An 11,391-nucleotide genomic window follows, 5' to 3' on the forward strand; every position below is an offset into this window, starting at 1 on the left:
CCTGTACTTGTTCTTCTACAGCTTGAGACCGGTCTGGCCCGAGTTTTCTTCGTCTTTGTTGTACCGGCCGGGATCCCGGGTAGACTGCCAACTTATGGCTCATTAGTTCGGGATCTATGCCTGGCATGTCGGCAGCTTTCAATGCGAAGAGATCAACATTATCTCGTAGAAACCGTATTAACGATTCTTTTGCGTCTCCTTTCAGGATCGTGCCAATATTAGTTGTTTTGTCTGAGGTATCTCCGATCTGGACTCTTTCTATTTCTCCCTCGGGTCGTGGGCGGAGTTCTTCTCGTCTCTGATCTCCGCCGAGTTCGATAGTGTGGAACTCTCTTCCTTCGCCTCGGAGATTTAGACTTTTATAACAGCGACACGCCATCTTTTGATCTGCTTTTATTGTGGCTATCCCTTCTGTAGTTGGGAATTTCATACATAGATGTGGAGTTGAAACTATTGCTCCGAATTGATTTAACGTTGTCTGACCTATTAAGGCATTGTAGGCTGAGCTTACGTCGACCACGATATAATCTATTTTAAGTGTTCTAGATTGGTTCCCCTTTCCGAAGGTTGTATGTAACGATACGTATCCCAGTGGCTGTACTGGGGTATCCCCAAGTCCGAACAAGCTGTTCGGATATGCTTTTAGCTCCTTTTCTTCTAAGCCGAGTTTGTCGAAGGCAGTTTTGAATAAGATGTCGGCAGAGCTTCCTTGGTCAATTAATGTGCGGTGGAGGTTGGCGTTTGCCAATATGATTGTGATGACCATGGGGTCGTCGTGTCCTGAGATGATTTCAGATGCATCTTCTTTGGTAAACGTGATTGCTGGGATGTCTGGCACCTCTTTCTTGCCTTCGACATGATACACTTCTTTGAGGTGTCGCTTGCGGGATGACTTAGAGATTCCTCCGCCAGCAAATCCACCGTGTATCACGTGGATATGTCTTTCAGGTGTGCAGGGTGATCATTCAGATTATCCGACATCTTCATCCCTTCTTCTTTTTCTTGGTTCTTTGTCCCGGTTGGCTAGGAACCGATCTAGTTTTCCTTCCCAAACTAATTTCTCTATGACGTTTTTCAAGTTAAAGCATTCGTTGGTGGAATGTCCTCGGACTCGATGGTACTCACAGTATTGTTCTGATTTCCTCCTCCCCTTTTACCTTTAAGCGGCCGAGCTGGGGGTATTTTTTCCGTATGGCACACTTCTTTGTAAATATCTACCAGGGATACCCTAAGAGGGGTGTAGTTATGATATTTTTTGATTTTCTCTCCGGGGTGATCTTCTTTTTTCCTGGATTCTTTATCTTTATCTCGATAGGCAGAACCGAACCTCGAGGCTTTCCCAAGCAGAGAATTCTCCTCCATGTTGATGTACTTCTGCGCGTGTTCTTGTACTTCGTCTAGGGACGTCGGGTACCTCTTTGATATAGATTGGCTAAATGGTCCTTCTCGTAGGCCATTTATGAGACCCATGATGGCAGCTTCTGTTGGTAGACTTTGTATATCCATGCATGTTTTGTTGAATCTTTCCATGTAGTTGCGAAGACTCTCCCGATCTCCTTGCTTGATCCCTAGTAGGCTGGGTGCGTGTTTAGCTTTGTCCTTTTGTATGGAAAATTGGGCCAGGAACTTTTTGGCCAGGTCGTCGAAACTCGAGATGGATTTTGGAGGTAGGTTGTCGAACCATTTAATGGCTGTCTTGGTAAGAGTTGTTGGAAAGGCTTTGCAGCGAACTGCATCTGAGGCGTCAGTGAGGTACATTCTACTCCTGAAGTTGCTGAGATGGTGGTTGGGGTCCGAGGTGCCGTCATATAGAGTCATATGAAAGTTTGAAATCTTTTGGGATTTTAGTCTTCATAATTTCCCTGGTGAATGGATCTTGATCTTTCTGAAAGCTATCCTCTGTGGAGGGTCGTGTAGCTTTAGTTTTGAGATCGGCTTCGAGTTTCATAAGCTTATCTTCTAATTCTCGGCGCCACCTTATCTCCCGACGTAGGTCCTCTTCTTTTTCGCGTTAATGTTGGGCTTCTTTCTCAAGTTGCTTCAATCGATTTTGAAGTGCTTCTATCGCCCCGGGATTTGATGAATTTTTGTCTCCATTGGATTCCGGAGTATCTTTAAGTATAGGATCCGTGTTTTTGTGTGGCGTCCTATCTTCCAAACCTGAGTCGTGGTCGTTGTCATGGTTGTCCACCATGGTGTTGGGATGACATCCAGGTTCCCCGGCAATGGTGCCAATATTCCGAGGGTTACCTGAAACTGTAGGTCGATCTCGGTCAAGATCTTCTGTGTTGGTCGGAGCCGACGTGTCCGGCAGGTGTATAGCGGCCGGAGCTGGTGTGTCCGACTTGTTGGACTTGGTGATGGTGCTGATCCTTCGTCCCCAGAGGGTGGGAGGTACCTGCAAGGGACTCTGATGCTTAAGTTAGCAAGGGTATTAAGCAGGTATTGAGTAGAATCAAAGTATGAGTTATACATGGGTGCTCTAGTGTATTTATAATGGTGTGGAGTGACCTTTTTGGATAGGATAAGTTAGTTATCTTATCTTATCTTCTGAGTGAGGTCATCTTATCTTCAGGGGAACCGCCCTTCTCTTGTAGGCTTGGGCTGTCTTTAGGATCTGGGGCGTGTTCCTCTATTTGGGCTCTTTGTTTGGGCTTTCCCGTGACTTGACCGAGCTCTTTGAGAAGAGGTCGGATTGTCCTGACCTGAAGAGGTCGGTCGCTTTGTCTGTAGACCATCCTGGGTCGGACAACTCAACCCAGGATATGAACACCTACCTCATCCTTCTATTCTTGTTTTCCTCTGACATCTCAAGGAATCTCTATACTGTGACATAGGGGATTCCATATTTTCTTTATTTTCTTCTCTTTCATATGAGCATGAACAAAGATAAAGGCATACTTGTTGAAACTGATCCTGAACCTAAAAGGACTCTGAAGAGGAAGCTAAGAGCAGCTAAAGCATAAAACTTTGAAGATGACCTCACTGAAATTTTTGAAAAGGAAGGAGCAAAAGAAACAATTATGGCCGAACCAAACAACAATGCAAGGAAGATGCTTGGTGATTTTACTACACCAACTTCTAACTTCTATGGAAGATGCATCTCAATCCCTGCCATAGGAGCAAACAATTTTGAGCTAAAGCCTCAATTAGTTTCTCTACTGCAACAGAACTACAAGTTTCATGGACTTCCATCAGAAGACCCTTATCAGTTCTTAACTGAGTTCTTGCAGATCTGTGATACTGTTAAGACCAATGGAGTTGACCCTAAAGTCTACAAGCTTATGCTTTTCCCTTTTGCTATAAGAGACAGAGCTAGAACATGGTTGGACTCACAACCTAGAGATAGCCTGGACTCTTGGGATAAGCTGGTCACGACTTTCTTAGCCAAGTTCTTTCCTCCTCAAAAGATGAGCAAGCTTAGAGTGGATGTTCATACCTTCAGACAAAAAGATGGTGAGTCCCTCTATGAAGCTTGGGAAAGATACAAGCAACTGACCAAAAAGTGTCCTTCTGACATGCTTTCAGAATGGACCACATTAGATATATTCTATGATGGTCTGTCTGAATTTTCCAAGATATCACTGGACCACTCTGCAGGTGGATCCATTCACCTAAAGAAAACACCTACAGAAGCTTAGGAACTTATTGAAATGGTTGCAAATAACCAGTTCATGTACACCTCTGAGAGAAATTCTGTGAGTTATGGGACGTCCCAGAAGAGATGAGTTCTTAAAATTGATGCTCTGAATGCCATACTGGCTCAGAATAAAATATTGACCCAACAAGTCAATATGATCTCTCAGAGTTTGAATGGATTGCAAAATGCATCCAACGGTACTAAAGAAGCCTCTTCTGAAGAAGAAGCTTATGATCCCGAGAACCCTGCAATGGCATAGGTGAATTACATGGGTGAAGCCTTTGGCAACACCTATAATACTTCATGGAAAAATCATCCAAATTTTCATGGAAGGATCAACAGAAGCAAGGCTTCAATAATAACAATGGTGGAAGAAACAGGTTTAGCAATAGCAAACCTTTCCCATCATCATCTCAGCAACAGACAGAGCATTCTGAGCAGAATCCTTCTAGCCTAGCAAATATAGTCTCTGATCTATCTAAGGCCACTCTTAGTTTCATGACTGAAACAAGATCATCCATTAGAAATTTGGAGGCACAAGTGGGCCAGCTAAGTAAAAGGGTTACTGAAACCCCTCCTAGCACTCTCCCAAGTAATACAGAAGAGAATCCCAAAGGAGAGTGCAAGGCCATTGATATAATCAATATGGCTGAAACCTTAGAGGAGGAGGAGGACATGAATCCCAATGAGGAAGACCTCTGGGAACGTCCAGTGGTCAGTAAGGAATACCCTAATGAGGAACCAAAGGAATCTGAGGCTCATACAGAGACCATAGAAATTCCCTTGGACCTCCTTTTACCATTCATGAGCTCTAATGACTAATCATCTTCTGAAGAGGATGAAGACATTGTTGAAGGGCAAGTTGCCCAATATTTAGGAGCAATCATGAAGCTGAATGCCAAGCTGTTCGGTAATGAAACTTGGGAGGAAGAGCCTCCCTTGCTCACCAATGAACTAAATACATTGGTTCAGCAAAATTTACCTCAAAAGAAATAGGATCCTGGTAAATTCTTAATACCCTGTATCATAGGCACCGTGACCTTTGGAAAGGCTCTGTGTGACCTGGGGTCAGGGATGGAGAGATTGGGAATCTATGAAGTACAGGTTGCCAAGTTCTCATTGGAGATGGTAGAAAAATCTGTGAAAAAGGCTTATGGACTAGTAGAAGACGTGCTAGTGAAGGTTGAAGGCCTTTACTTCCCTGCTGATTTCATAATCCTAGACACTATGAGGGATGAGGATGAATCCATCATCCTTGGAAGACCCTTCCTAGCCACAGCAAGAGCTGTAATTGATGTTGACAGAGGAGAGTTGATCCTTCATGTGAATGAAGAACGCCTTGTAGTAAAGACTCAAGGTTCTCCATCTGTAACCATGGAGAGTAAGCATGAAGAGCTTCTCCCAATACAGAGTCAAACAGAGCCCCCACATTCAAACTCTAAGTTTGGTGTTGGAAGGCCACAGCCAAACTCTAAGTTTGGTGTTGAGAGATCTCAACTTTACTCTGATCATCCGTTAGGCTCCATGAGAGCTCACTGTCAAGCTATTGATAATAAAGAAGCGCTTATTGGGAGGAAACCCAATTTTATTTTAATTTTATCTATATTATTTTGTTTTCTTTTAGGTTGATGATCATGTGAAGTCACAAAGACAATTACAAAAATAAAGAAAAAAATCAAAAACAACATTGAAAATAGCACACCCTGGAGGAAGGACTTACTAGCATTTAAACGCCAATAAGGGTACACTACAACATTTTCAGGTTAAGACAACATTTAAAACGTGTTGCTTAAAGGTTGACAAAAAGTTGCTTTTGCTCTATGGCAACACTTTTGGACTTAAGGCAACGTTTTTGGGCGGCGTTGCATATGCAGCCGTTGCCTTAGATCAAAGCAACACTTTTTGGTTTCAAAAGCGTTGCTTTTGAGAGCAACAAAAGCAACATTTGATAAGTATTGTCTTTGGTTAAAAAACAACAACACTTCAAAGGTGTCTTTGAGACAACACTTTTGCAATGTTGTCTTTTCTCATATTTTGACCACTACTAAAAAATATTGCCTATTTGCAATAAAATTCAACCCTTTTATGTGTTGCTTATAAGTTTGAATTTGCAATACTTTAAAATGTTGCCTATTAGTTTTGAATATGCAACCCTTTAAAGTATTGTCTTTTCTTTAGTATATGCAATCTATACAAGTATTGTCTTTTCTTTTGGATATGCAACAATACAAGTGTTGTCTAATATTCAAAATATGCGACTAATAAAAGGGTTGCCTTTTTTATAAAAATAAAAGTTACTTTTGTAATAGAAATACAAAATATAAAATTTACAATAAAATTTTTTGTTCATACATATGTAATTATTTTAATTAATAAATAAATTTGTGCACAACAGAAAAAATTTATAAAAGAGACAAAATAACTAATAATAAAGTAAAAATTAAAATAGATATTAAAAGGTTCAATTAGTATTTTAAATACATGTTCATCAAGAATTCTCAACAAAATAATAAAATTCTTATCTAACAATAATTGTTATAACAAAATAGTAATTAATATTTGTAAAAAAAATGTCAATCTACTTGCATATTTTATATCCATACTTGACTTGTCCCATATGCTAAATCTGCAAATAATACACAACAAAAAAAATAAGTAACTTATCATTAAAACTAAAAAATTATAATAATAGAAATTTTTTTATGATATTAAATACATAGATATAAAAGTAATAAATAGCTTGCCTCAGATTTTATTCATGCAAGACACGAAATCACTAAATACCAAATACATAAATTACTAAATTAAAACAGAGCTAATGTGTGAGGAGAGAATAAAAAACAGAGAAGAAGCTTTAAGATTCTGCTATATGTAAAGAGAGATCTCAATCTTCTATTCTTGCCACTAACTAAACTAACTTCTATATAAATATAGAGCTAACTAACAAAGAGATATATTACAAATTTAAACTTCATAATAACTCGGTATATTCAAGGTTTTTTTGCAGAAGAAAAAAGAACCAGAAGCTAACCATTACCTCGTCAGTTGCATCTTCCCTTTCAGATGCACCGCTTTCAGCAGCTTCACAGCTCTCATCTTTTCCTTTGTTTTCATGTTCTTCATCCTGGTTATTTAACCAAAGTATGGTGTCACTTTGTACGAATAAAGCAACAATCATATATCAACATTAAAAAACACAGAAATGAACAACAGAGATGAGAAGGAAAAACACAGGAAAGCTATTCGACTGTCTCTGTACTAAATATTAGATGTATTCATTATTCAAATTTAATTTCCAAAATATAGTTAGCATACTGAGAAGTTCACACATATCTACTTTTCACCATCTATTATGTCAAAATTATCCTTTTTATATACATGAAGAGGGATTGATTCATTCAGGTCTTTCACCGAGTCAACTTCACTTTGAGTTTATTTCAGCCTCTGCTCCACCTTCAATGAACTGCACATAAATTTGAAGAGCATTAAGAAACAATCAAAAGCATGAAAAATTGACACTCATGCGTATAAATAAATTAAATTAAACTAATCAATAAAATTTCAAATATAATTAAGTACCTCAAAAACATAATTAAATAGAAAAATAATTCTAAACTATTCACAATAATACATAATATATAAAAATGTATATATACGGGCTGGATCAAATACTCACTTATCAATAAATGGTTTGCTAAGGTCCCTATTAAGATTCCCTGAGCCGAGGCATGGATTAATGGATTAATGCATTGGACGTAGTATCAACTATTCATATTCATAATCAGTAGTATATATTGGCACATAGGAAATATCTAGAATGTTTCTTTCTTTTTGGAGATTAGGAAATTGAAAACAAAACCTTCAACTTATTGAAAAAAAACCAATGCTCCAAAAAAACATAGTTTAGTGTCTTGGGTAGTTTTAGCATCAACTGCTATAACTCTTGTCTTCTGAAAACTAAAGTGGTGATCACCAGCTGTGAATGAAGGACACAGATGATTGTTTTATAAGAATGAGACTAATGGCAGGACACAAACTCATGATGACAAAAATGAATGTTATATAGATTAAGAGCTAGATCATTTTTCAATAAAAAGAAACAAGAAATGCAGAGTACAAAACCATAGTCTTGTTTCCTTGTATCAAATCAAGTACCTTTACAAAGTTTTTAGTCCATACTTAAGACCCTTGGAACTTTAATATACGGCTCCTCATAGCTTGGAATGGCACCAATCATCGCATCCCTGTAAACCAACACATTTGAATCAACAGTTTTTCAACTATGTCCAATTGAAACATAATGATTAATGGATAACTTTATTTTCACCTGTGCTCAAATATTAGAATCACTAGACTATTATCAAAATACAAAAATGCAGGTATATAATAATGTATATAACAGATACCGTAGCGTAATCATTGGCTATAAGATGAGCCGAAAGCAATCCTCCAAGAACTCTGATTGTCGTCTCAAACAAAGAAACAGTTTTGTTCTGTAACTGACCAAAAAGTAATTAAATTCATCCTTAACTCCAAATTGAGTACAGAAACTTGAAATTCAGCTGCTTAGCCATTCACTCACAATATCAAAGCGAATATTTTTACCAATCCATTCAACGGAAGCGGCAAAGCGGTCACAGTCACCGAGTAGAGCCAAAGTGTCCAAAGAATCAATCAATAGCACCTATCACAATTATCATCAAAATTATCTTATATTAATGAATGAATGAATTAATTTTGGTGATTTTACTTAAATAATATAATTTAGTAAAGCCACTAGCAGCAATTAAGTAATGGGGCATATTCCTAATCAATTTAAAAAATTATGAAGAGGCCTACTCCTTGTAAGTTCCCATTATTTCCAATTCTAAATCCTTGGTATTCCTGTAAATTGGAACCTCCATTAAACCAAATCACAGAAGCTGCCACCTAAAGTTTGAAGCTCTATGAACAACGACAGGGTTTTGCTAATATCAACAATCTGCCAAAATTCAAATAAAAAATCACTAAAGCATCATATTTTTCACAATTGCAACCATTCAATTGGCTCCACATTTATGTTTTGATCACTAACATGAATTCAAGTATACTGAGAGTTGAAGAACTTGGCAAGAAACTCTCTTGAACTTTGCTGAATCTATCCATCTCTTTCTCCATAAAAAAATAAGTTACTTACATCCTGAAGCATCAAATAAAAAGAATAGCTACCTCTTAGCATTCTATAAAGCCTGTGCTGTCCAAATCATAGAGCTTAAATGAAACTGCAAGAGAATTGCAAAGCCTGTGCTGTCCAAATTATAGATCTGCATGCAGTAAAATTCTAATGTCAAAAGGATATCCAATTAATTGAAATGACTAATACTTGGAGATACCATGAAAAACAATGAAATTTATTACTAAGTAGCAACTAGCGAAGACAAAAACACTGATTTCTATATGAAAATTTAAACATAGAAATGCATGTGCTTTTATATCTAAATAAATACTGACCTCTAACTAAATGGGGAGATTACAATGCAGTGATGAGGTACCCAGGTATTTTAATTACACTTAATTCAAATGGACTTCTCCCCTTAACCTAAATCAATAAGGCACAAACACACATATGATATATAATGAACATAAATACAAAGTTATGCAATGCATGTCTGTATTGTGTATAGTTCATCAAAGTTGTGGAGGCACATGTGCAATGTGTAGCTTAGCTTTATGAACCATTTTTAGATTAATTTCCATTAACATACATGGCTTACTTTTCGTCCCAATCTGTCCTTACATATTATTTAGTAGTAGATGAATCACATGCCCACAAATTAATGTTTTAAATTAAATAATTATAATTACTAATGGCTTAAATTAAAGGAGTCTATCTATGCATGTGCAATCTCAGGAAGAGCAAAAAACAAATGCAGGCACGGAACATTCTGATTTGTACCAATACCTTATATTTAAATGGGAGACACAATTTAGCTAAAAAAGGAAACAGAACAAGACTTGACCTTACAACTACTCAGCTAATCAAATAATATATAGATTACAAAATACTAAACAACATCATATATGTAAATTTCAAACTGATTAGTGATCACATTGAGCAGCCTTCAGATTGAAGTTAAATTATTTTTTATAAGTTAAAGTAGTAAAACAAATTTTTCATTGAAATAGCTATTGCACACAAAATCCATCAAGCAGCCAAACCATTGTTTACAACTTTACAATATAAAATCATTGAAATAGCTATTGTACACAAAAACCATCAAATGTTTAAGCACTTGAGGTAGCTGTAGCCAAGACAAAGCTTCCAAGAATTTCCCAAATATTGTAGCTATGAAAGCAAACCTAATTTGCAAAGAGAGAAGCAGAAAAAAGAAGTGAACGTAATTGGAAGCATGGCGAAAAACTTAGCGCTAACTCAATTGAACTGAAGAAATTCCCAACCAACTCCAACATCTACAATAACAATGAATCCACTGTTAAATTCCTAAATTGAGATTCCACCAACAATAATTAAATTCCAATCCCTAAAATTGCCATCATTCAGTGATTAAAGCAGCAACAGATAAATATATCATAACAATGAAATATTGTAGCGATTTTACAAGACCAGAATTAATTAAGCAGTAGGCAATGAATAGATAGTGACGCGACGAGGGACGAACCCAACGGCGAGGCGAGGCAAGCAGCGACGAACACGACGGAGACGCCAACAGCGACGCCAGCAATGAGGAACACAGGAAATGACGAGGAAATCGAATAGAGAAGAGTAAATTGCAAGCAATGACAAGAGTAAATCTCACATCAATCAAAATTCAAAGTGGTTGGAGTAGTTTTGTTATTTCAACAATTCAACCAAATTAACCACTAGTAAGTAAAATTTGAGAGAAATTTTTGTCATACCTGAAAAATTTGAGAGGAAGATGTGAACGACACCACGGCGGAGCAAAGTGAATGTTTCAGAATGACGCGAGCTGAAGATCAAACATGGCGGAGCAGAGCAGAACACGATGCGAGAAGAAGCACATGACACGAGCAGAGCAGAATGCGATGCAAGCATAACACGACGCGAGCAGAGCAGTGAAGAACACCACAACGGCGAGAGAGAGGAACGCATAACGCGAGTCAATATCATGAAATTGGGGAAATTGAGCTAGGGTTGGGGTTAGGATTTTGATTCTAAAATGGTATGAATTGAGTGTACTTGACATGTTAGTAAGGAAGGTGATGAATTAATTATTGCTCATGTTTTCTTTTCTTGTTTTTGGTTTAGGAGGGAAAGTAAATTCTATTAAAATATTTGGAGGGAATTAAAATATGATGAAAAATATTTAAGCAACGTTTACCACCACAAGTGTATTATATATCTTTAAAGGCAACTCTTATAAAGTGTAATATATGAATATTATAAATATTATTTTTTTAATTCACTAAAGCAACGTTTTTTATATATTCTTTAAATTGATCAAAGAGAACACTTATTAATAAAGAGTTGTAATAGTCTTATTTTTTTGCAATAAATTTTAAGTGTTGTTTTTGACTATTATAAATAATATTTTTTAAGTGTTGTTTATAGCATATGTTGCAATAGCTTAAAAATGTTGTAGTGGTAGTAAAATGGGCGTTTAAACGCCCAATCTGGCACCTTTCTGGGCGTCAAAACGCTAGAATAGGGCACCAGACTGGCATTTAAACGCCAAAACAGGGCAATAAACTGGTGTTTAGATGCTAGAACAAGAAGGAAAGTTGGCGTTTAA

At 37.2% G+C, this 11,391-nt stretch overlaps 1 long non-coding RNA gene and 1 other non-coding gene across 12 annotated transcripts; both read right to left on the minus strand.

The window, feature by feature from the left end:
- Positions 1-3,416: 3,416 nt before the first annotated feature.
- Positions 3,417-3,524, minus strand: LOC112804980 (small nucleolar RNA R71). The gene has a single exon (XR_003203596.1). It is a non-coding gene; the product is annotated as a small nucleolar RNA R71 (small nucleolar RNA).
- Positions 3,525-6,063: 2,539 nt separating this feature from the next.
- Positions 6,064-10,938, minus strand: LOC112801686 (uncharacterized). Of its 11 annotated transcripts, XR_003202049.3 has the most exons (8): positions 10,538-10,929; positions 8,849-8,943; positions 8,223-8,324; positions 8,047-8,133; positions 7,796-7,884; positions 7,019-7,103; positions 6,678-6,764; positions 6,064-6,266 (listed from the first exon to the last, which is right to left on the minus strand). It is a non-coding gene; the product is annotated as an uncharacterized lncRNA (long non-coding RNA). The 11 variants fall into 11 exon arrangements; XR_011882169.1 differs by adding an exon at positions 9,131-9,218 and having other exon boundaries at positions 6,678-7,103; positions 8,047-8,324; positions 10,538-10,938; XR_011882168.1 differs by having other exon boundaries at positions 8,047-8,324; positions 10,538-10,932.
- Positions 10,939-11,391: the final 453 nt, after the last annotated feature.

This window comes from Arachis hypogaea, chromosome 5, assembly GCF_003086295.3.
Source record: "Arachis hypogaea cultivar Tifrunner chromosome 5, arahy.Tifrunner.gnm2.J5K5, whole genome shotgun sequence".
Classification (NCBI taxonomy): Eukaryota; Viridiplantae; Streptophyta; class Magnoliopsida; order Fabales; family Fabaceae; genus Arachis; species Arachis hypogaea.